The sequence below is a fragment of the Gracilinanus agilis genome, chromosome 3, assembly GCF_016433145.1.
Source record: "Gracilinanus agilis isolate LMUSP501 chromosome 3, AgileGrace, whole genome shotgun sequence".
In the NCBI taxonomy this organism is placed as follows: domain Eukaryota; kingdom Metazoa; phylum Chordata; class Mammalia; order Didelphimorphia; family Didelphidae; genus Gracilinanus; species Gracilinanus agilis.
Window position 1 is genome coordinate 230234935 of NC_058132.1, and position 25854 is coordinate 230260788.

General features: G+C 34.2%; 1 protein-coding gene across 5 annotated transcripts in view; it reads left to right on the forward strand.

Annotated features, from left to right (window-relative positions):
- TFPI (tissue factor pathway inhibitor) overlaps nucleotides 1–25854 on the forward strand; it is an 87374-nt gene that overhangs the window by 17213 nt on the left and 44307 nt on the right. The window lies entirely within an intron of this gene.

Genomic DNA, 25854 nt, shown 5'->3' on the forward strand with positions numbered 1-25854 from the left:
AAAAAAGCCAAGGAATGGAGTCAGCCTTTTTCACTCACCCATGTGGTAGTTCTAAGGAGAAATAGAAAGCAGTCCAAGGTCCTCAGCCAGATCTCCTCCATGGGACAGTTCCAGGCCAAAGAGAGAGAGTCACAAGAGTTCTGGCCACTTTTAAAGACCATTCTTTATTCACTTCTTGTGCCTTCCTCCCACTTTACATGTACCAATTATAGCTAAAGCTTTGCTTAGGACTGCCCAGGGAACAGTTAGTCAATTCTGATAGTCACCCACTTTCACATACCTGGATTACAGTCCACCCCTACTCAAGTATAAGTGGATTATATACACTTCTTGTGATTAAATCTAAAAATGGACAGGATAGAATTAATCCCATCTTCACAAATATTTGGAAAATTCTGTACTTTATAATAAATCTATAACAGTTTCATTAACTTCTTTGCTTTGTTTGTTCATTTTTAATTGATTTTGGGGTATAGTAATGGACAACTTCATGGCTTCTGTTTGGAAATTTAAAAAATCATACCTTTATTGTCAACCAGAAATGCTATCTTGCATTTCCCAGAGCTAAAGATGCTATGTGAGAGTAGATGGTAGACAAAATAGGAGTCTTCAGTTAAAAAAGAAAAAAATATTGAGTGAAGATATAACTAATTAATGGTTTCAATTAATATGCATTTAATAACTGCCTACTATTGCCATATAGGAACAGGAAATACACAGAAATATGAGGCAGTCTCTGCCCTCAAGAAGCTCATATTCTTTTGAGTATAATAATTATTCATAAAACCATAATATTTATATTTTAAAATAGAAATGAGTACTGTATTTTGTCCAAAGTTTTTTCCTTCATTTATTGAGATAATCACATGATTTCTGTTGGTTTTGTTGTTGATATGGTCAATTACATTGATAGTTTTCCTTTAGAAAGTTTTTGTCCTCAAGGAGCTTACGTTTTATTGAAAGACTTACCATGTAAACAAAAAAGTATCTAATGGATCAGGACAGTTTTCCTATAAACTAAGCAGGTAAATAGAGAAGAAACTAAAAAATAATGAGAATTTTCCTGTGTTAGCTATATGAGCTACATCTTGAAGAAAGTTCTGAATTCTACAGCAACATTTATTGGCATTCATCCATAATTTGGTAAGAAGAAGGAGCAATTAAAAAGACAATTACATGAAAGATCAATGAATATTAATATGTATTAACTCACATTTTCATAGATTTTAAGGCCTATAAAATGAATTCTTTTTTTAAATTTTTTTTAAACCCTTAACTTCTGTGTATTTGGCTCCTAGGTGGAAGAGTGGTAAGGGTGGGCAATGGGAGTCAAGTGACTTGCCTAGGGTCACACAGCTGGGAAGTGTCTGAGGCCAGATTTGAACCTAGGACCTCCCGTCTCTAGGCCTGACTCTCAATCCACTGAGCTACCCAGCTGCCCCTAAAATGCATTCTTCATGACATTTTTAGTTAAGTATTTTAAGTATTATTTTGTTTCTATTGTACATATATGGAAAATGGCCCAGATTAGCAAAAGAGGAAATAGAGTACTTAAATGCTCCCATATTAGGAAAAGAAATTGAATAAACCAATAAAGAACTCTTTAAGAAACAATCCCCAGGGCCAAATGAATTCACAAGTGATTTCTATCAAAGATTTAAACAATTAATCCCAATACTACATAAAAACTATGGGAAAATAGGTAGAGAAGGAATCCTATCAAATTCTTTTTATGAAACTAATATGGTACTGTTATATGAGTGAGGAAGAACAAAAACAGAGAAAAAAGGTATAGGTCAATTTCATTAATGAATATAGATGCAAAAAATTTAAATAAGATATTAATTAGCAAGAAGAATATAGCAATATATAACAAGGGTCTTTCACTATGACCAGGAGAGATTTATATCAGGTTTGCAAGGCTAGTTTAATATTAGGAAAAATATCATTATAATTGACCATATCAATAACCAAACTAACAGAAATCACATGATTATCTCAATACATGCAGAAAAAGCCTTTGACAAAATACAACACACTTTCCTATTAAAGAAGACTAGAAAGCATAGGATTAAATGGGTTATTCCTCAAAATTATAAGTAATATATATTTAAAACCTTCACAAGTGTCATCTGGAATGGGAATAAGTTAGAAGCCTTTCCTATAAGATCAGGGTTGAATCAAGGATGTCCATTATCACCACTATTGTTTAATATTGTTTTAGAAATGCTAGCTTTAGTAGGAAGGAAAGGAAAAGAAATTGAAGGAATTAAAGTAGGCAAACTAAACTAGCACTCTTCACAGATGATATGATAGTATATTTAGAGAATCAACTAAAACTAGTGGAAATAATTAATGACTTTAGTAAAGTTGCAAGATATAAAGTAAATCCACATAAATCATCAACATTTTTATATATTAATAACAAAGCCCAGTAGCAAGAGTTAGAGAAACTCCATTTAAAATCACTCTAAACATAAAATATCTGGGAATCTACTTGCCAAAGCAAACCCTGGGATTATATGAACACAGTTACAAAACACTGTTCACACAGATAAAGTCAGATGTAAACAATTGGACAAAATGTTAATTGCTTATGGGTAGATTGAGCTAATATAATGAAAATGACAATTATACCTAAATTAATTCATTTATTCAGTGCTACATCAATTAAAATACCAAATAATTATATTATAGAACTAGAAAAAAATAATAACAAAATTCATCTGGAAGAACAAACAAGAATATCAAGGGAACTAATGGGAAAAAATATGAAGGAAAGAGTCCTAGCAGTACCAGATCTCAAACTATCCTGTAAAGCAACTATCATCAATCTGGTACTGGCTAAGGAATAGAGTGGTAGATCAATTGAGCAGATTAGATACACAATTGACAGGGGTAAATGACCTCAGCAATCCAGTATTTGATGAACACAGATATTCCAACTATTGGAATAGGAACTCACTCAACAAATATTGCTGATAAAATTAGAAAAAAGTATGGCAGTGTAACATGAAAAATGGCAGGGTGGAAAATAGGTATAGACCAATATTTCACAACTTATAACAGTGTTGATGAAGTATTGGCACACATGCAGAGCCTGCACTCAGGGAGCTGCTCCATTCCCCTTCTTCTGAGCACTGGAGAACATTTTTTGGTATTCCCTGCCCCTCTGTCCAGCTGCCCAAAGTAAGCACTTCCTCCCTCTGCACTTTGGGGTAATGTAGAGGAGATAACAGGCAGCTGAAATTGTAGTCTGTGCACACAAACTTAAAACCTTCACCAATGCTGTTCTATACCAAGATAAGGTCAAAATATATATATGATTTAGATATAAATAGTGATTCCTTAACTAAATTAGAGGAACACAGAATAGTTTATCTGGCAAATCTTTGGAGAAAGGAAGAATTTAGGACTAGATGATAGATAGAGAGTATTATAGGATATAAAATCAATATTTTTATCATATTAAATTAAAAAGCTTTTGTACGAACAAAAAAACAGTCCAACCAAGCTTAGAAGGGAAACAACAAACGGGGGGAAGAGGGATATTTACAACAAATGTCTCTGATTAAAGTAAAATTTCTCCAATTCATAAAGAACTAAGTCAAATTTACAATAACACAAGCCATTTCCCAATTGACAAATGGTCAAAGGATATGAACAAGCAATTTTCAGATGAAGACATAAAAGCCATCAATAATGATATGAAAATTTTCTAAATCACTCTTGATCGAGAAACACAAATTAAAACAACACTGATTAATTAAAACAACTTCACACTTATCAGGCTGACAAATATGGCTATGAAAAAAAGTGGTAAATGTTGGAAGGAATGTGCCAAAACCTGGACACTGATACATTGTTGGTGGAGTTGTGAACTGATCCAATCATTCTGGAGGGCAATTTGGAAATATAAAATGCTTTAAAACTATGTATAAACTTTGATTCAGTAATACTGAAATCTGTATCCAAAAGAGATAATAAAAAAGGGGAAAGGGTATACTTATACAAAAATATTTATAGCTGTTTTTTTTTTTTTTTGTGGTGGCAAAGAATTGGAAATTGGGAGGATGCCCATCAATTCGGGTTTGGATAAACAAATAGTGGTATATGTTGGTAATGAAATACTCTTGTGCTATAAGAAATGATAAGCAAGATGATTTCAGAAAAAGCTGGAAAGATTTGCAGGAACAGATTCAGGGGAAAATAAGCAGGATTGGGAGAATATTCTACACAATAATAGTAATATTGGATGATGATTATCTGTGAAAACTTGGCTACTCTCAACAATACAATGGTCTGTAACAATCCCAAAAGACATGGCAGGCAATGTTATCACCTCCAGAGAAAGAAACTGTTTGAATCATCTTTCACATCAGCGTATCTTTGGTTTTATTTTGGGATTTTGCTCATGTATGAATGTGCTCTTACAGCAATGACCAATAAGGAAGTGTGTTTTGCATGACGACAAAAATGAAATTAATTAATTAATTAAAAAAACCCTGAAATATGGAAACTAAACCCAGAAATAAATCTTTTGTCTAAAATCACAAAACCAGTAAGAGTCAGAGCTAGGATCCAGTGCTGAAGTTGGTGATATGTACCAGTATAGGAGTTCATTGGAGAAACTGAGGCAGGCTGATGAAGACAAAAGAAGCTGTGTTGGAGGAGATAAGTTATGACCTGACCCTTGAAAACAAACAACATTTCCTGGATTAAAGGAGCAGTAGTCCCATTGCACTATAATTTATTAGTCAAACCAATTTGGAATAATGTGTTCAGTTTTGGCTACCAAATTTTAGAATGTCATTTAAAAACTGGAGAGTTCCAAAAATAAAACAAACAGAATTGTGAAGTGCCTCATGTTTAAGCTGCATGAAAATCAGTTGAACTAACCTAAGGCATATAGGACACTGGATGCTCTAGAAGATGATAGCTGTCTTCAAATATATGAAAGCCTGTCATGTGGGAAAAAAGAATTAGACTTGTTCTACTTAATCCTGGAAGAGACAATTAAAAGAAATTGGTAAAATTTGCAAATAAGAAAATTTAGGTTGGATGTCAGAAAATTTCCTAATAATATTATTCCAAAGTAGAATAGACTGTCTCAGGAAATTATAGGTTTCCCTTTTAGTGGATCCTATATAGTCCATTGTCAGATATATTTTAGAAGGTTTTCTTATTTGTGAGTGGGGTTAGATGGTGACTAAAATAACTTCTAACTGAAATTCTTTGATTTTGTAAATTCTTTCCCTTTCCCAGACCATGCCCAATTCATTTGCCTTTATTTATGATTCCCACCATAAAGAGTGGAATGTAAGCTCTTAGACAACAAGAGACATTTCATTTTGTCTTTCTATCTCAAGTGCCCAAAAGTTTGCCTTGCACATTTTTTACACTGAATCTGTGATTTCATGTGTCAGATGATTAGAAAACAAATATAGAAATGTGGAAGACCATATGCTTAAGGAGCTCATATTCTATATATTTATTGAAAAATAAGTATCTCAGACCTTAAGAAGGAAAACTACTCTCATATCAGAGGTTCAATGTAATTTCATTCTCAGAGGAAATGTCATTGTTTATCAGCCAAGATAATGAGTTATTTATGTTTTGTTGTTTCTTCAAATAATCTAATGTTTCCCTACAAATAAAGCACATTTTGAAACGAAAGAAGAGTATTCAGCAAGTGACATGTTCCATAACAGAGATATTTACAAGGTAAAGCTTAGCCTCCATTTTTCTATTTATATGTAGTGATAATAATATTGCTACTACCTACCTCCTCTATGTACATGAGGAAGTTCCGAGTAAACTGTAAAGCATCATGAAAATATTGTTATTTTTGAGTCCCTGCCTTGGTAGTCATTATTACTCTGACAATGTTTGAGTTCTCAGGGGATTTCACATTGCTTAATTTCTCCAAAAAATATCACATTTCTTGTAAAGATAAAATGATTGGCTTTAAGAAAGTGCCTAGCTGACCAGAATATTGGCAAAACTAACAAACTAATAGCCAAAGATTTGTCACAATCTTCTTTTCTTTAGTGACCTGAAATCTTCAGCATTCACTTATTCATCAGATGCGTCAGAATGTGCTGTCTTGTTTTATCCTCATGTTTTCATTCCTCATTCAAGCCTATGTAGCCATAGGGACTATGTGAGCCTTTAAATAATTTAACATAAAATGTGCCTTCTTTATGACAGAATTGGAAATGAGGTGGAGAAATGCTGACTTGTGTGCTACAATCCCAACTGTCTTTGGACTTCAGTTTCTTCTTGCATGAAGTCAGGGGTTTGGATTAGATGACCTCCATAGTTTCTTTTACACATCCAGTGTTCTATTTGAGAATGATTGTAAGAGTGAGGGCTCAATTCATGCTCAAATTTTTGGTTTATAGAAAGTTTATAGAAGATACAGTATGTTAATTTCTAACAAGGCATATCTATTTTAAATCAAGAATAGGATAAAACTAAATGATAAACCAAGGACTTTACAAGAACAGAGATATAACCTCACACTACAGTTAGAGCTTAAGACACTAGACTTGAGAAACAGAACATATTCACTGTTAAACAGACCAGACTCCTAGTAATTGAAGGGGAAAAGACTATGGTCAAGCTTAGTCATCTCTGTTTCCAGACAAGATTTAGAATATAGAATGGTAAGGCCATAGAGTCTAAAACAAATCATTTAAAATAAAAGTTTATACACAGAGAAAAGAGAAAATGATTAAAGTTAAAACAAGCATTCAAATAGAAAATATAAATAGGAGATATCACCAGTGTCTTTTTCTTTTTGTTCAGTTGTTTTAGTTGTATCTAACTTTTTTAAGCCATTTGAGATTATCTTGGCAAAGATACTGAATTAGTTTACCATTTCCTTCTTCTATTAGTATCCTTTTAATTCTAAAACTAATTATACACATACCTGATTGTTAAATGAAGTTCAGAGAATGAGGCACTCATGAACTATCAAGTTGATATGTGTAATAGATCTAATATTACATATTAGTTCTGCTAATGGCTAACCTGGACAGAAGTGATAGGGAAACAACCTGACCAAAGGAAAAGAGAATGAAAGATGGTGCTAGAGCTAAGATGACAGAGTGAAAAACAGTCACAGCTCACCATAACCACCTCCAGATGACCAAAAAGCCCCAAATGCTTCAAAACACTTTCTGAAGTAGTAGAACCAAGAGAAGAGGGTGCAAAAGAGTATTTAGATCCAGGCTTGAGGGACAGTAAGGAGGAACCATCTCACTGAGGTATGAGAAAAGAATTTGGTCTAGCATGATGGGGAAGACTTTAGGTTTAATACAGTGCAAGCAGCAAGGAAAAGAGCACAACCAATTTAGTCCAGCCTTAGCAGGGAAACAGTGGAAACCAAGGAAATATAGAACTTTAGCCCAGCACAATTCAGCCTTAGCAGAGTCCTCTTGTGATCCAACACAGGCAGCTGAGGGAAGAATTCAGCCCAACAAGGTCCAGTGGGAGAGGTCTGAATCCAATGTTATCCAGCACAACTGGAATATGGATGAAATTCCTGCAAGCAGCGCCATAGCAGACTAGCCAGGCCCCTTTAGCAAAGTGTTCAACCTGGGACCTGAGATGCAGCCAAATCAAACTCAGGCACCAAAACAGACTATAAAATACAAGACAGGGACATTAATCCCTGCACCTTAGGAAAAAATTAAGCTAAAACATAAGCAAAATCTTTAAAAAGCCCCCTTTGCAAACCCCAAAAGAGCAAAAGACAAAGAAAAAGCCTGACACTGAAAAATTATTTTAGCAACAAAGATGACAGAAATGCAAGCTCAGAAGAAGATAGAAATACAAAAAATGAAAATATAAAAGAATATCAGACTCAGAATGATCTTATAGAACAGTGATGGGCAAACTATGGTCCCCAGGCCAGATGGGGGAAGGGGGCCTGAAATGTTCTATCCAGCCCCCCCCCCCCCGCAACATTATTCCTAATCTGACAAATACAATGAGTAGGATACAATACAATGAAACAACAAAACTTCAAAACAGTTGCCTTAGAAACAAACTGACAGATGAGTATTTCCTTTCCTTTGGGCCCCCCTTAAAAAAGTTTGCCCATCACTGTTCTAGAAGAGTTCCAAAAGAACAACGGAAAACAAACAAACAAATAAGAGGTTTAAGATTGAACAAACGGAAGCAAATGATTCCATAAGACATCAGCAAACAATAAAACAAATTCAAAAATATAAAGAAATAGGAGAAAATCTGATAACTAACCTTTTAAAGAGACCTAGGAATGACAACCTAAGAAACACTGGACTTCCTGAAAGAAATGATCAAAAAAAGAGTCTGGCCACCATATTTGAAATAATTATTAAGGAGAGCTGCCTCGATGTTATTAAACAAAAGGAGGGGGGAATAGAAATTGAAAGAATCTACCAATCACTTTCTGAAAGAAATCCCAAATTTCAAATTCCTCAAAGTAGGAATAAAAACCACACTTAGTTGGCTATAGAAATCTATCTTGTCCAATAGGGAAGTAAGAAGTGGGGTGGGGTGTGGTTAAGGCAAGGATAGACAAAAGGAAAAGTGAACAGAAGTGGTAGTCAAAAGGAAAACATCTGTGAACAGAGAGAGAAAGATAAACATGGGGGAAATAAGAAGTGGGGAAACACAAAATTAGCAGTCATAAGTTGAATGTGAATGGGATGAACTCACCCAGAAAATGGCAGAGGACAGTAGAGTGATTTAAAAGCCACAATTCTACAACATGCTGTCTACAATAAAAACATTTAAAGCAGGAAGTCTTGAAAAAAATGTTTCAAATCACTATTAATTAGAGAAATACAACTTAAAACATCTCTGAAGTACCACCTCACACTTATCAGATTGACTAATATGACAGAAAATAAAAATTATAAATGTTGGAAAGGATGTGGGAAAATTTTCACACTAACACATTGTAGGTGTAGATGTGAACTGATATAACCATTCTGGAGAGCAATTTGAAACCTTGTCTAAAAGACCATAAAATTGTACATACCCTTTAACCCAACAATAGCACTACCAGGTCTTTATCTGAAAGAACTCAAAGATAATGGAAAAGGAATCATTTCTAAAAAGATATTTATAGTAGTTCTTTTTGTGGTGGCAAAAAAAATAACTGAAGAGATATCTATCAGTTAAGAAATAATTGAACAAGTTGTGGTGTATGATTTTAAACAGAAACTATTGTGGCATAATAAATGATGACTATGATGATAAAAAGAAAACTAAAAAAAATTAAAAAGAATTATATGAAGTGATGGAAAGTGAACAGAACCAGAAGAACATTGTATGCAATAATGCATGATGATCAACTGTAAATAACTTCACTAACAGCAATGCAAGAATCCAATGCAACACCAAGAGACTCATAATGAAAAAAAGGTATTCACCACCATAGAAGGAAATGATGAAGTCTGAATGCAGATTTATACATGCCATTTTTCAATTTATCTCCTTCATACGTGTCTTTTCCTATATAAGTGACATTGTCTTCTTTCACAACATGACAAACGTGGAGATATTTATTGCCTAATAGCACTCCTAAAAAAAAATCACGGAATTATATAGGTACTATAAATATGAAAAATGATAAAGGCTGGTATAATAATATAAATTAGTAATTTAATTAAAGCCATGTTTATAGATAAAGTTATCAGACCACGCGCTTGTAAGCATTCAAAACTGCCACCTCCATTACGGTCTCTGAGTCTGCTAGCCAAGAGAGCCTACTGGCAAAGAGAGCCTACTGGCAAAGAGATCACTCCCTCCTAACCCAGGAGATTTAAGCTCTTCCCTGGGTCAAGTCGTAGGCCTTCCCAAGCCCAAAGACCCGGAAACGGAAACCAGTTGGACCATGTTGGATCACGGGAAATGTAGTTTTGATACATTTCCCTTGTCCATAGAAATATATACACTTTTAGATGGCATTCCCAAATTTCACTTTTACAGTACATTACCTTAGAGTTAACTGCCTAGTCTCTATGTAGTAATAGTTGACTTAGTATCATAGATTTAGGAACCAAAGGAATCTCAGAGGATAGTCATTCAAATCATTTCATTTAATAGGTAAAGAAACTTGGGTATGTGGCAGAGTTGGGGTGTAAGTGACTTGCCCATGGCCATCCAAGAATTAAGAATTGAAGGCAGAATTTAAATCCAGGACCTCAAAATAGGTAGACTCCAATATATTAGTAGCAGAGTCAGGTTCTCAGCCTAGTTCCCTCTGATGCCAAATCCAATAATCGTTTCATAATACTTTGCTGACTCATAGTATATCATCTGGCATAATATATGTAAGGCATTGTGTGAACATTAAAGAGAAATATATATATATATATATATATATAATATTCTATATTATTCTTGTTAGTTATTGCTCTTTTCATTATTTTCCACATAATCAGTTGAGGCTAATAAACATTGTGTGAAAAAAGGCCAGTTTAAAAGAAGTAAAAAATGATCTCATGACTCATTCACCTTATTATATAGACTTAATCAAAAACAGTTAATTGGTCAATTGACTTATTAAGAAATAAATTCCTTCTCTGTGATACATGATTCCGGGAAAATTTTAGTCGTTGGAAATTATTCATTAAAACATCTGTCTCAGCAATAACTTCGAAATATCATAATTTTTCCTTACACATGCCCTAAAATTACAGGTATCAATTTCCCTGTGCTTGTTTCCTAATAAGGAATTTATGGGAAATATGTCTACATGAATGATGAGATTATTTAGAAGTTTAATAGATTATAATCATATATAGTTTGTTGTTTTTTTTTTTCATTGACACTGCTTTAAAGGCCTGTTCTAGGTAGGGAAGAATGAATTCATGTATTCCTTATGTTTTCTGAGCATTTCTTGGAATCTTAACAACTGAAAGGTTACATAGTTCTGGTCAAGCAAAAGCATGTCCAGTAAAGCTAAATATAAAATTCTAATCAGTCCAACTTTTCTCAAATTGTATAGGTTGGCTCAAAGGAATTCACTTTTCCCTCAGTTTACCAAGCTCTTCTCTTTCCTACATTTCAAAAGTTCTTGCTATTTCAAGAAACCTTTGATAATTAACTAGGAAAGTGATGTCACTCTGAATTTCAAATCCCATAGATTACTCATGCTTGTAAATATCCCTGAAAGGTCAAATCTTTTTCTTAGCACTAAATGTAAGTATTTATTATTTGACTTGAAGTGTCTGTAATAGTTTTATTTCAAAATTATCTTAGTTAAAAAAAAGATTATGTCAAATTCCCTAGGTATAGTGCCAAATAATTAGTGGAGAAGATGCAAGAGGAAGACTAAGATTAAAAAAAAGGAGGAGGAGGAAGAGAAAGGATGAAAGGAAAAGGGGGAAAGAATATGCAAGAGTAGGAGGGGTTAATATTATGATGAAGAGGTGAGTTAATTCATTTTACACTTCTAGGATTATAATTAGTAAGTTTGGAACATTTTTAGACATTAAAAGAAAAAGAAGTCTATATCATCCTCAGACTTAACTTTTATTTTTGTTAGATAAACTATAAATAATGTTGTTTAGGTATAGAAGGAATATTATATATACATACATAAATAATCTATGAAATTGAATTGTGGTGAGAAAAGGAGCTGAATATTCAATCAGTGGATTAGGAAAAACGTTTACCATCCCCACAATGCTCCCAAATAGAGAACCATTTAGAATTTAGATATTAGGATAATAACATAGTCAGACTTATGCTTAGGAAAATAACTGTTAGAAGATGGTTTAGAGAGGGGAAAGCCATGAGAAAAAAAAGGCTAATTGTTATCTATTGCGATAATTTATTCAAGTTGATGAAATATTGAACTAGATTAGTGTTTGTATAAATCAGTTATTCCCAAAGTGGGTGCCACCCACCCCTGGTGGGTGCTGCAGCAATCCAGGGAGAGGGGCGGTGATGGCCACAGGTGCATTTAGAGGTGGTGAATAACTGTAAGGGGGCAGTGGCAGTATGTGACAGGGGGCTCTAAATAATATTTTTTTTTCTGGAAAGGGGGCGGTAGGCCAAGAAAGTTTGGGAACAGCTGATATAAATAGAGAGAAAGGGGCAGTTGTGAGAGATGTTATGGCTGTAGAAACAATAAGGGATGGCAATTGATTGGATATGTGGGATGAGGGAATATGAGAAGACTCAGATGACTGAAAGATTGTAAATCTGGTTGACTTGAAGAATGGCATTCTTCTGGAAAGTAGTAGGGAAATTTGTTTTAAGGATAGGAGAGACCAGGACATCTTTGTAGACATCAGGGAAAAAGCAAATGTTTAAGGAGAAATTGGAGACTTAAAAAGATACAAAAAGAGAAGAGGCAGGAATCAAAGGTTTATGCAGAGGGGAATAAATTAGGATCAAGAGAATAACTTGGCAAGGAAGGGTCACTTTATCCCTCTCTTTAATTAGGTCAACCCTACTGCTTATCCCACTTTCCTAATCCATAGAGATTGGAGAAAATGGGAGAAATGGGGAAATTACATAAAAGGATTACATTTGGAGAGGATATAGGTCATAATGGAAGACCTCTGTAGTATATGCCAAAAGGGAAAAGAATGGCAAGAAATAAACATCTTGAAAAGAGAAAATCTGGAACAGTCACTATGGATGAAAATAATAATCAGTTGATAAAGATTAAAATGATTGTCCTGCAGATGAAATAAGGTAACAGATTTGTAGTAGACAGGCCCAGTCAGCTTAGTTGATATGCTTTCTCCAATAGATTTCAGCTTTTGAGGAGTAAGAGTGGAGGAGATCGGGTTTCCTACAGTGTCTTAGTCAATAGGATAAGCAGACAAGAGATAAAATGTTATAGGACGGTGAGGAGCTGAACTGATCTCACACATACAGACACATTATGAAGAGAAGAAGATTAAGCCAGAAAGTAGTGATAGCCTGGGAGTATACCATATCATGGGAAGTCTGGAGACCATGCTGAAGATGAAAAAACAGAGTTTAGAAGAGAGATTCAAAGGGAGACTTGGAAAGGCAGGAGTCCTGAGATAAGTTAGGAGGAGGGAAATGTTTTGGGGAGAATAAAAATGAAAATTGAACTAGTTGTTTAGTTTCAGAACATTATTTTCATCTCAGTAATGTCATTCAGCAGTTGAGTGAAAATACAAGTTTTGAGTTTGGAAAGAGTTTAGAGGTGATTATCTACACAGAATCCTCTACCCAGAAAAATAACTAAATTCCAGAATTCTGGATCTGGCAGATAGTCTACTTATGGGTACTTGATGAGATGAAGATTATGACCATCCCTACATTTGACTGAGGTTATGAGAATTGAGGAGGTAGATGAGCTTGAAACTAGTAGGGTGATTGGAGAAACTTAATTTGTTTATTGAAGTCACTAATTTTGAAGGTATAGTTTGACTAAAAGGACTAGGAGGGCAGGTGCTGAATTATTTTCATAAGAAGTTAACTTGGTTGGTGATCCTGAAAAAAGGTATGGACTGGACAATACAGATGTAATGATGGTGAAAAAGCTATAATCTGAGAGCAATTTAATCACTGCTTATAACAAATTATAAAATCAAAGTAAATTTAATTTAGTCACTTTATTTAAAGTGAAGTCTTCAATAGTTTGCACCAATAAGCCTTTTAAAAAATGACTTACTTAAAATGTTACCTCTCTCTTTTTGGCAATAGCAGAAAAGAGCTATAAACTAGAGTCTGAGGTAATTTACATAAGAGAAATCAATGCTGAGTATTTGAGTAGATTGTAGTTTTTAATCCTCTAAATATGGCTGAAATTCAAAAGGAATTTGTCCTTTTCAACTCCAGGGCCTTTATAAGAGCTCCTCTTGTGTTTCCCATTCTCCATGGAGGAGAAACAAAGTGAGCTCAAGTGATTGTTGAAGCCCAAACTTAGATGAGCCGCTGTTTTAACTTGTTTTATTATAAATAGCCAGTCTTTGGCTATGTGTGAACTTCTGTCATCTAAGCCCAGCTGCAGGAGGCTCCATGGACTAGGCAAACCAATCCACTATCATATGAAATAAGCTGAAGTGTGAGCCAGAGTTCAACTGCTCTAAAGTTTTTTAAAATAGATATATCAACAAAGGGATAGGGAAATATTATTAACAATAGGCAAAATATCATATTGTTTTCATGCCTCCTTTGAACTAGCACTTTGCTTTCAAAGATAGTAGAAAACATTTGCAGAATCCCAGACTCAACATTGAACTAACAAGGTTAAAGATGAGGATGATGAAAAATCATTCTAATAATGAGTTGTGAATTAGCATAGAAGCATGCCCCTTACTAAGAAAAATCTTTATCTAATAACTGCCTAACCAATATCTCCAAAATAGAAAATCAGACAGAAAACAACACATATTCTGTTTTTTTTATTCTCAAGATTCTTCTGAAATGAGCTTTGATTCATATGACCTACATAAAAGTTTTAGTTAATAATGTTTAAACAAAGTTTCTCAATAAATCTTCTTTTTAAGCAAGCATGTTGTCACATGCTTGTAATCCCAGCTACCAGTGAGGCTAAATTTGAGCTCTACAATTCTGAGCTGCACAGGATTAAGCTGTTCCAATGTGTAAAGTGCAGCATGGATATAGTGATCTCCCAAGAACAAGGTGGGTGCCAGGTTTGAAGGAGGGGCTAATTTTAGTGGGTTTGATCCAGATCACAGATATTATGCACATCAGAGTGGGGCAAGGCTAAGTGCTCCAGTCTTGGTTTGAGCCCTAGATACAAAATAATAATAATAATAATAATTCTTTTTTAATAAGAGCTTCCTTAAAAACAAAATCCTAAAATATGAATCAATCAGTCATTGTTCTGAAAATTAAAATTTTATCATGTGAAATACATTTCTACTTCTACGATATCCTTTAAAATAAGACAGGATACTTTGGCTCTTTTTTTGTATTGATGTCACTGTAAAATCCTTCTTAAACCAAAATAAGGCTGAAGGGATGACACAAAGTCTTAGGAATGTGTAATTGCAGAGAAAGTTAATAAAAAGATAAAGAAAGCTCTGTATTGACTTGTTAGAATTTGGAATGTGGCAGATGTACACTGACAGACTAAAGTTGCCCTTGGGAAATGGCCCAAAAGTTTGCATTCCCACAATGTCTCTCCCTGCTCCACCCCTTTATATAATGGAGTTTTCCCCCAGAGGAAAAAACAATGTCCAAACTTCTCACTGATATTGTTCCTCTTGTACTAGTGATGTAATTCTAACCTCTAAACTAGGGTTTTCCAACTAACTTGGTGGGAAGTGTGGGTTTAGCAGACACGCCACTGGGGGGGGGGGAGGGTTGGTTCGTTTTTGGGAAAATTCCATTTCTACAAACTGCTCAAGAAATTAGTAGTTTAAAAACGCAAACTGAGGAGTACAAAAATAACAAGGAAAATATGGATATGTCAAAGAAAAGAAATGCAGAGTGTTAGTTGCTTTTTGTTTTAAATTTTATTCAGGTACAACCTATATAGTAATCCTTTCTTTTCTCACTTCCTCTCCTGAGGTATCACTTTTATGTTCATATGATTAAGGTAAGAGAAAACAGAAAGAGGTATTAGAAGAAATCTATTTCAGATCCTCATTGGAGAGGTGATAAAATGAAGTCCTAGGAAAGTTAATTGCCTTTTGCAAATTCACAGGGCAAAGAAGTTTCAGAGGCAGGATTTGAAGCCAGATCTCCTGACTAGGAAACAAGCTAGATTTCTCAGTGGATAGAGACCTTGATCTTTAGTGAGGAAGAATTGAGTGCAAATCAGACCTCAGACACTCACTAGCTATGTGACCCTGGGCAAGTCACTTCATCTCTGTTTGCCTTAATCCACTAGAGAATAAAAGGAGGTGGAAAACCACTTCAAGATCTTTACTGAGAAAACTCCATGGACAATATTGTTCACAAGGTAATGAATTTCAACTCAACAGAATGACTGACTACCACTATAACCTCAAGGTATACAGCCACTTATCCTTCAACTGTATTTTCTATTTCTTTTGTTTGTTTTGTTCTGATATTTAATAAAGGTAGATAAGTGGAATCGGGGATAAGAACCTTGCACCTTAAGCCCACAAGTCCTACCCTCAAATGCAGCTTCAGATACTTACTAGATTGTGACCTTGGGCAGATCCTTTAACTTCTGATGCCTCAGTTTCCTCCTCTATAAAACTGGCATAATAATATCATCAAATTCACAGGGTTGTTCTGAGTATCAAAGGGGATTATATTTGTAAGGTGCTTTGTAAACCACAATGTAGTACATAACTGCTAGCTACTTTATTATTAAAAATAAGAGTGGACCTCATGGCACAAAAGCAGAGGACCAAAATAGGCAGCCACATTTCAGTAGGCAGGTGAGAATGTTATGGGTGTGCAAATGATGATTCCCTGGGTTTGGGAAGGAATCCTTTCTCAAGAATGAAAGGACTCCAAACTTAGCTTAAAAGTAAAAAGAAAGATTTATTAGTAAGACGGGATTAATGGCCAGCAAGACAGCATAAGTGGAACAACCCTGAAGATGGGGTTGCTCCCAGGACACAGCACTGGCAGCATGAGTGGAGCAACTCTGGAAATTGCTCCCTGAATGTTCCAGTTCAGCAGTTTTTATATTCTTTACAATAGTGTGGACTTGACTTCTCTCACTCAGGCATTAGATGGGTGGGGGGTCTGCCTGAGATCCTCTGGGCTTAGGCTATCAAGGTGTGGCCCAAAGATGTATCTCTTTGTCAATCTCAACCTAAAGGAAGTCCAAGGATAATGGTCTTTGCCTTGGGAGTCACAAGGACTGGAAGGGGGAGGGGAATTTCCCTGTTCATAGCCTGCCTGAGTTAAGGGTACAGGGTCCCTGCCATCTCTGCACAATGCCCATGTCAAGAAGATCAAGCAATTCTGAGTGGAGAAAACTAATATATACCAAAAAGAAAATAAGATGATTAGTATTTTTTTTTCTCAGTAGAAAAAGGATCTGGATATTTACTTTTTTCCTCTCTTTTTCCTCCCAAAGTTTGTCTATTCTATGTAATTGTAGTAATAATAGTAATCGTAATGATAGTAAATTAGTACTACCATTATGATTACTACTATAGTTTAACTATATTTGCAATTCTTGAAAACTTCAAAGTCCAAAAAAATGCCAGATGGCATCTCTTATTGTTCCCTTTTCAAAGTATATTGAGTATTTCATGGTAAATATAGTTAAGTCTTTTGATCTTTACAAGAAAACTATGAGAAAACTTGCTGTAGCTGTTATGATCCACATTTTACAAATGATGAAACTAAGTCACAAAAAAGTAAGTGCTTTATCATGCAGCAGTCAGTGAGAGACCACTGGGCTTACCATGTCCCTCAATCTTTCCTCTGCATCTTTCTATTTCAGTTTAGATAGTATGGAGTGAATGGAAAGAATTTCAAATAGGAAAATTTGACTACATACATATTTACATATTTACATTGACACTTTCCTTCACACAATCCCCCTTCACATTACTGACAAAGTTGTCTTTCTGATGCAAAGTTCTGGTCATGTCACACAAAATCCTCCAGAGGCTCCTCTGCATTTCCTACTGGATGAAATAAAAATTCCTTAATCAGTCATCTTGTGCTCTTTGGCTTCACCCTGCCTGTCCCTCCATATTTCTTTGTGTTTCTCTTTTTTATATTTTGTGCTCCAGCCAAGATGGATTATTCACTTTATCTTGAACTTGTTCTGACCTCTCCTAATTTTATGCTCTTGTGAATGATATTCCCCCATCCTGGAACATTCTCTCCCCTGTGACCTACCATTTCATCCATCCTGTTGACTGCTTCAAAAGCCAGCTCAAATGCCACCTGCTCCATGAAACTTTCCCTAGAAAATCCTTTGAAATCAGAACTTTAATTTAATCAGAAATTTAATTTAATAATTTAATACTGTAGAAAATCCTTTGAAATCAGTGATTTTGTGATTTTTATAATCTCTACAATAAGAAACAATAAAAAAGGCTATTCTAACCTCTCCTGTGTATATGATAATTTTCTATATTGTATCATAAAATAATGTGGGAATTATTTGGTATGGTTGTATCCTGTGACATCAATGTGTGTGTGTGTGTGTGTGTGTGTGTGTGTGTGTGTGTGTGTGCTTCTACTGAAATTAAAGTAATTCAGAACATCTGACCTTGACCACATGAAACCATATGGTAGAATGGTTTCCCCACCTTTAGTCAATTTTCTGTCACTTCTATGATGGATTTCATATATTCACATATGTCATTATTCTCATTTGTTATAGTTTTAATATAGTGGTTTATAAGAATGAATAGTATTTCTAAAGAAACATGAAAAATTATAATTTTTAAAAAGTACATTTCAATGACTAAAAAGTATTGCAACATTTGTTGGTGTGGGAAAATCATAATTTCAAGGATAAGCTAAGTCAAGCCCTGTAATGAAAGAGGATCAGTCATTACAAAAGGCAAAAGTGTGGTCAAAACCAAAAAGTAATTCTGTCATCTGACCAAATTTTATGACAAAACAGTTCAGTTAATCATCAGAAAGCTGGCATAGATTGACTTTGAGAGTAGCCTGGAAGCTTGAGGGGCTGTTAGTGATTCCTCTACAATGTGGCAGAGAGACTTCATGTTGGATGAATGGGAAGAAACTACTAAAATTAGACTGAGGAAAAAGAGAAGACATGGCTATGAAGTAAAAACATTTGACATAGGTATGACAACATAACTATCAGAGGATGTCCAGGTAAACCTATGAGATCTAGGTCTCTTCATCAGAACATAAAGCATGGTTCTTACCTGCTGCTTTCTATTTTATCTAAAGTCAATAGAAAGCCCATGAAGTTTACTGAGTAGGGAAGTGGCATGATCAGAGTTGTGGAGAAGGTATTGAATCAAGGAGAGAGGAGGCAAGAACATCAAAGAGGACATAATTTCAATAACTCAAGCAAGAGGTGCTGAGGGCATGAATTAGGTCAGTGACTGTATAAGTAAAAAGAAGCTGTCAAATGTTACAGATATTGACAATATTTGGTCACCAGTTAAATATTTAGGGAGAGAGCAAAATGTAAGAGTAATACCAAAGTTACAAACACAGGAGACTTTAAAAAATGGTGATATTCTTAAGAAAAATAAGGGCATTTCACAGAAGGGTAGGTAGGACTAGGACTGGATGCATAATTCAGGGAAATGATAATTTAATACTGTAAGGAGTAAAAAGGGGTTTTGATTGGGTAAATATTAAAAGATTGGTTGCCAGGGGATTAACAATTATCAGTCTCCAATTAAAGATTAACTTTAAGTTAAAATGACTTTTATGGAAATTTATTTACAAATAAGAAGAGGAAGAAAAAATAAGGAAATAAGAGAGAGGATAAGATAGGAAAAGTAACCTAATGCAGTTAGTAATTTGCTCTGATCCCCTAGTTCAGTACAGGTAGATCTAATTAACCCTCAGCGAAGGGAAATCCGGGCTTGATCCCAAGGCCTGGAAACCAGATTCCCGAAGGGCCTTGAAGGCAAATGAAGCAAAAGCTTCAGTCACAGAGTATCTATTGGGTGCCACTGTGGGCAGAGGCGTGGCTAAGCCGATCTCCATAGGCTTGGGGTCCCTGACACACTGGGTAACCACCTGGCAAACACTTCACCCACTTGCCCAGATTCATCCAGTGCCTGTGATTTCCAGTGCCTACTTGGCAGACTCAGTCAACAGAGCCTGTCAGGCCACGTGAGGTTTAGCAGCCTTCTTATTACCAACCCGCCTCCAGTAATTTACTCACAACAGAGTATGAGAAAATGCACCCCAGAGTTGAAGTAGACAACAGCGACAAAGTGTCCTCTGGGAAAAACTAAGTCTATATGACTAAAGGTAAATGGATGGAGAATGAGATGAAGTCTAGGATGAAGGGAAGTTTATTCATTATGGACTAACAATTTCAAAGTATATACCACAAAGGAAAAGGTTCATGAGAAGGGCTGAGGAAATGGGCATGAAAGAATAAGGATCCGGGGGTCAGGGGTTCTTCAAGGGGATTATGCAAGAGGAATATGGAAAGTAATGAACGTTAGTTGTTTATTAGTGATAGCAGTAGTAGAAGGTGGCAAGATAGGTTAGAAAGTGAAATCTGGGAGTCTCAGCTTAGAGTTTTGGTGACTGCTCTTTAGAAAATCTAATACTTGAATGTCACTGACCATTTCATTTTTTTCTCTGACTAGTTTACCCTTGATATTCTCCTTGAAAATTTCCTCTCATATAGATAATTTAGTTTCCTTTACATGTCTATGAATGACTATGTTTCATCCATCAGCCTTCCATTTTCTAAAGAAATAATGAGACTTTTTCTAAGCCAAGGATATTAGAAGTCAAGAAAAATCGTAACTTTTCTAGGACAATTGTACCAATAATTGCCTTCAAATATTTGAGACTAGTCCTTTTCTCTCACTCCTTTTATAGTCTGAGGAACACAGAAAGGGCACATACATGAATGCTGACTGGCATAGAGTTTCAGAATATCTATTTAGACTTAAAATTATAGAATAAGTAGATATTCTCTCTATTCATTTAACAGATATTGATTATGCATCTGTTATATGCAAGGCAGTATAGAGTTCTTTTTTTTTTGGTTCATATTCTTTGATATACTATCAGTGTATCTTGTATGCAAGTGAGGAAATAGTATGCTTTAAAGTAATTTATCCATTTTGAATATATCTTGGTATAGTGTAAGATGTGGATCTAAGCCTAATTTTTTCCATACTGTTTTCCAATTTTCCTAGCAGTTTTGTCAAATAAAAAATTCTTGTCCCAAATGCTGGGATCCTTGGATTTATCAAAAACACTATCTTGCTGAGGTCATTTACCCCTAGTCTATTCCATTGATCCACCCTTCTGTCTCTTAGCCAGTACCATATTGTTTAGCATGGCTTTATCATATAGTTTAAGTTCTGGTACTGCTAAGCTCCTATCCTTCACATTTTTTCTTCATTATTTCCCTTGATATTCTTGATCTCTTGTTCTTCCAAATGAAAGTTGTTATATTTTTTCTAATTCTATAAAAAAAGTTTTTTAGTAGTTTGATAGGGATGGCACTGAATAAGTAGATTTATTTGGCTAGGATTGTCATTTTATTATGTTACCTTATCCCACCCATAAACGATTAATTTTTTCCAGTTATTTAGATCTAGTTTTAATTGTGTGAAAAGTGTTTTGTAGTTGTGTTCATATAATTCCTGTATTTGTCTTGGTTGATAAATTCCTCAATATTTTATATTGTTTAGAGTGATTTTAAATGGAATTTCTCTTTCTAACTCCTGATGCTGAGTTGTGTTGAAAATATATAGAAATGCTAATGTTTTATGTGGGTTTATCTTGTACCCTGTAACTTTACTAAAGTTGTTAATTATTTCCACCTCTTTCAGTTGATTTTCGAATATTCTTTAAGTCCATATCATCTACAAAGAGTGATACTTTAGTTTCCTCATTGCTTACTTTAATTTGAGGAAAGACCCTTCTATTCCTATAGTTTTCTAGTGTTTTCAGTGGGAATGGGTGTTGTATTTTGTCAGAGACTTTTTCTGAATTTATTGAGATAATCATGTGATTTCTGTTCCTTTGGTTATTAATATGGTCAATTATATGGATGGTTTACCTAATATTAAACCATCCTTGAATTTCCAGTATAAATCCCACCTGCTAATAGTGGATAATCCTTGGAATAACTTGCTATAGTCTTTTTTGCGTCTACGTTTATCAAGGAGATTGCTGTGTAGTTTTCTTTCTTTCTTTTTGGTATTCCTGGCTTGGGTATCATTACCATATTTGTGTCATAAAAAGAATTTGGTAAGATTCCTTCTTTGCTTATTTTGTCAAATAGTTTGTATAGTGTTAGGATTGGTTTTTCTTTAAATGTTTGATAGAATTCACTTGTGATCCAATCTGGCCCTGGGAATTTTTTCTTAGGAAGTTCTTTGATGGCTTGTTCAATTTCTTTTTCTGATATAGGATTTTTTATGTATTCTATTTCCTCTTTTGTTAATCCAGGCAATTTATATATTTTTTTGATTTTCACCCATTTCATCTAGATTGTCATATTTATTGCCACATAACTGGACAAAATATTTCTTAATAATTATCTTAATTTCTTCTTCATTAGAGGTGAGATTACCCTTTTCATCTTTGATATTCTTAATTTGATTCTCTTCTTAATTTTTTTATAATATTGATCAGTACTTTATCTATCTTATTTGTTTGTTGAAAGTACCAGCTCCTAGACTTATTTATTAGTTAAGTAGTTCTTTTACTTTCACTTTTATTAATTTTACCTTTAATTTTTAGGATTTCCAATTTAGTTTTTATCTACATATTTTTAATTTGTTCTTTTTTCTACTTTTTTAAGTGGCAAGTCCAATTCATTGATCTCCTCCCTCTCAATTTTATTTCTATAGGCATTCAGAGATAAAAATTTTCCCCTGAGTACTGCTTTGGCTCTATGCCATAGGTTTTGATATAATGTCTACTCATTGTCATTCTCTTTAATGAAATCCGTAATTTTTTCTATGATTTCCTTGCTGGATCTCCTCTCCTCTCACCCCAATTCCCCAGATGTTTATCGCCTACCTTTTGTGTTATTCTTTTTTTTGAAAGTTGTTTCATTCTGTCTCTTTGTTCATTCTTTCACTCTTGTATTTGCTTTGTGGCAGTATTTTAATCTTGATCAGAGAGGATTCTCATCATGGCACAGAGCTCCTGAGGATTACTCTGCCATCTTGGCTCCACCCCCAGAAGTCTCCACATTAGGATGTTTTAAAATTGATATTTATTTGACAATACTTTGTCTGATTCCTTTGTTTACACAAAACATTTCTTTAGATTGCAGGCTCTTTTGTAAAGAAGAGCTGTATCTTTTAAGCTATAATGAACAGAACCCAGAACACAATGTATAGTAAATATTCAGAAGATATTTGAGAATTTGTTGATCTTAATATTTATAAGGTATGTTAATTTGGGCTTTAATATAATATTAAAAAAACAACTTATCATCCATCCAAGATTTAATACTATGTATTTCTCTAAGGTAAAAGTATAGTAATAACTAGGCAATGGGTGGTTAAGTGACTTGCTAAGAATAAAACAAATAATAATAACAAAAGTCTTACGGTGGCAAAAGTCAAGAATTTTAAAGGAATTAATGAAAAGAATTGGAAACAAAGATGGCTTAACAGTGCCAGATTTCAAATTATACCATAAAGCAGTAATTTTCAAATTCAGTATTGGTTAATAAATTGGAAAATTCAACAATGTTTCAACTTAATGAAGCAATCTATCAATTACCCTATAACTGATCAACAAAAAATCTCTAGCCACTCAGATAAGAACTCACTATCTGACAAAAACTGCTGAAGAAATTGTACAGCAGTGGTGGAAAATTAATATAAATCAATACTTTGCCCCTCTTGCCATAATAAAAATACACAGATAAAAATGTCACATCATAAACAAATTAGAGAAACATGGAAGGACATGCCTAATAGATTATAGATAGAAGAAAAATTAATGAACAAAAAGAAATAGAACCTCATAGAACAGGGGTTGGCAACCTTTTTGGCTATGAGAGCCATAAACGCCACATTTTTAAAAATCTAATTTCATGAGAGCCATACAGTGCTCACAGTGTGCGCTCCTATAACAGTGCACACTCCTGTAACAGCGCCTGAAAACAAATTGACTTTATGGCTCCTGCAGAAAGAACCATATCTGGCCCTCAAAAGAGCCAGATATGGCTCGAGAGCCATACGTTGCCAACCCCTGTCATAGAAGATAAGGTTTATATTACCCTGCCTACTGAAAAGACAAGCAATATGCTCTGAATCCCACATGCAAAATCATGCAAATCATATATATTGCACAAAATAGGAAGAAAAATAAAGAAAATGAGAAAGCTTTACTATATTTTATACTCAGAGCTCATCAGTTCTTTCTCTCTATGAGTTTAGCAATTTTATTATGAGCCCTTTGGAATTTAATGGATATTGATCTGAGTAGCCAATTATTTCACAGTTGATCATCATTACAATATTGCTGTTACTATGTATAATAATCTCTGGATATGCCCACTTCATTTTCTATCAGTTCATAGAGGTCTTCCCTGTTTTTTTTTTCTTTCTAAAACCATCCCCTCATCATTTCTTATAGTATAAAAATACTCCCTCACAGTCATATGTCACAACTTATTCATTCATTTTCCAATCAATAAGTATGCTTTCAATTCTCAATTCTTTATCACACAAAAAGGATTGGTATAATTTTTTTTTACATATAGTTCCTTTTTCCTTTTTAAAAAATTTCTTTGAGACTTAGATCCAGCAGTGGTGTTTGCTACATCTAAGTCAATGCACAGTTCCTTCCTACAAAATAGGGAGACTTTTGCTGACCCTTCTCTGGGAGAAATAGTTGATTCATCACATTAGTGTTGTCTAATGAAAGTTATCAAAGGAATGGTATAATTATTGTTTTCATTATTTACATGGCCAAGATTGCTACACTGAAGTGTATTGAAGTTTAAACATGCATAGACAAAAATGAAGGGCCAACCCTCTAAATTTCTCTAGATGGAACATCTGCTTCAACTTGTAAAAACTACCTGATTATGTTTCTATTCTTTTACCTTTCTGAATATTATAGAACTCTAGATGAAAATGGACTTGAAGTCCCTTCTGACCTTCCCTGCTACCTCCTAATTCATCGTTAATCCTACATTCACACTTAGGTCAAAGGAGTCTAATCATTTTCCATATAAATACATTTATTTATGGATTTTGTTTTTCAATGAAATAAGAAAAAAACATTTTCCCATTTTGAAGCTTAAGTCAGCATTTTATTGCAGCATTGACATGACAGGTTGTCACCTGACTTCAACTTCACAGGGAATTTGGCTTTAAACCAACAATTCATGAGTAACATGAAAGAACTGATGAAGGGGGCCACTCAGGATCCTAGGCCATTTTCCTTTGGTAGTATGCTGCATGTCAGCCAACTTATTGAAAGTATGATTAGGAAATGGGAAATGGAAGTGGAGTAAATGAAAAGATAATGACTAAACTTTAATGTTTGAAGGTTGGAAAAGTCAGAAAAATATATTGAAAGTAAAATCTCTCTTCAGAATAATTTTTTAAGTTGAAAATTAGAGGAAATAATGAAAAGAAATAGAAAATTTTAGATTAAATAGAAAAAATAGAAATAGTATAAAAAGAAACAGGGAAAAAAAGAAAAGGTTTGAAATGAGAAACTTTTACCAGTAATATGTATATCATTTTCTTTGTTTTAAATGATAGCTGAAGAATGTTAACTATTTTTTTATTGAAGCACAGGGAATAATCAATCCATGAAATCACAAAACACTCAAAAAATATTTAACTGAACTCAAGTGAAAAACATTTGCTCGGGCTTCAATATTATGAACTGTCAGAAGTGTTGTTATATAAAAGTCACAAGCTGAGAATTCTAGGTAATTGTTTTCTAGTTCAGGTTTCTCCAGTAACTATCTTCATGACCTTAGAAAAACAGAGCAAATCAAAGCAACAACAAGAATAAACAACATCCATCTCTCTAGGACTTAGTTTCTTAACTATAAGATTAGGTCTACCTAAATGACCACTAAGGACCTTTCCCACTCACCATGATTAGTAGAAATGATATATATTCAATATATAGTATGGTTGAATATTATGTTTACATTGTATTTTGAGGCACATGTAAAAGAAATCTGAAATGTTTTGCTAAAATTATGTTATCAGTATATTTGAAGTTTGAATCATATTGACTATGTATGAAGTGTTTAAGTAGTTTACA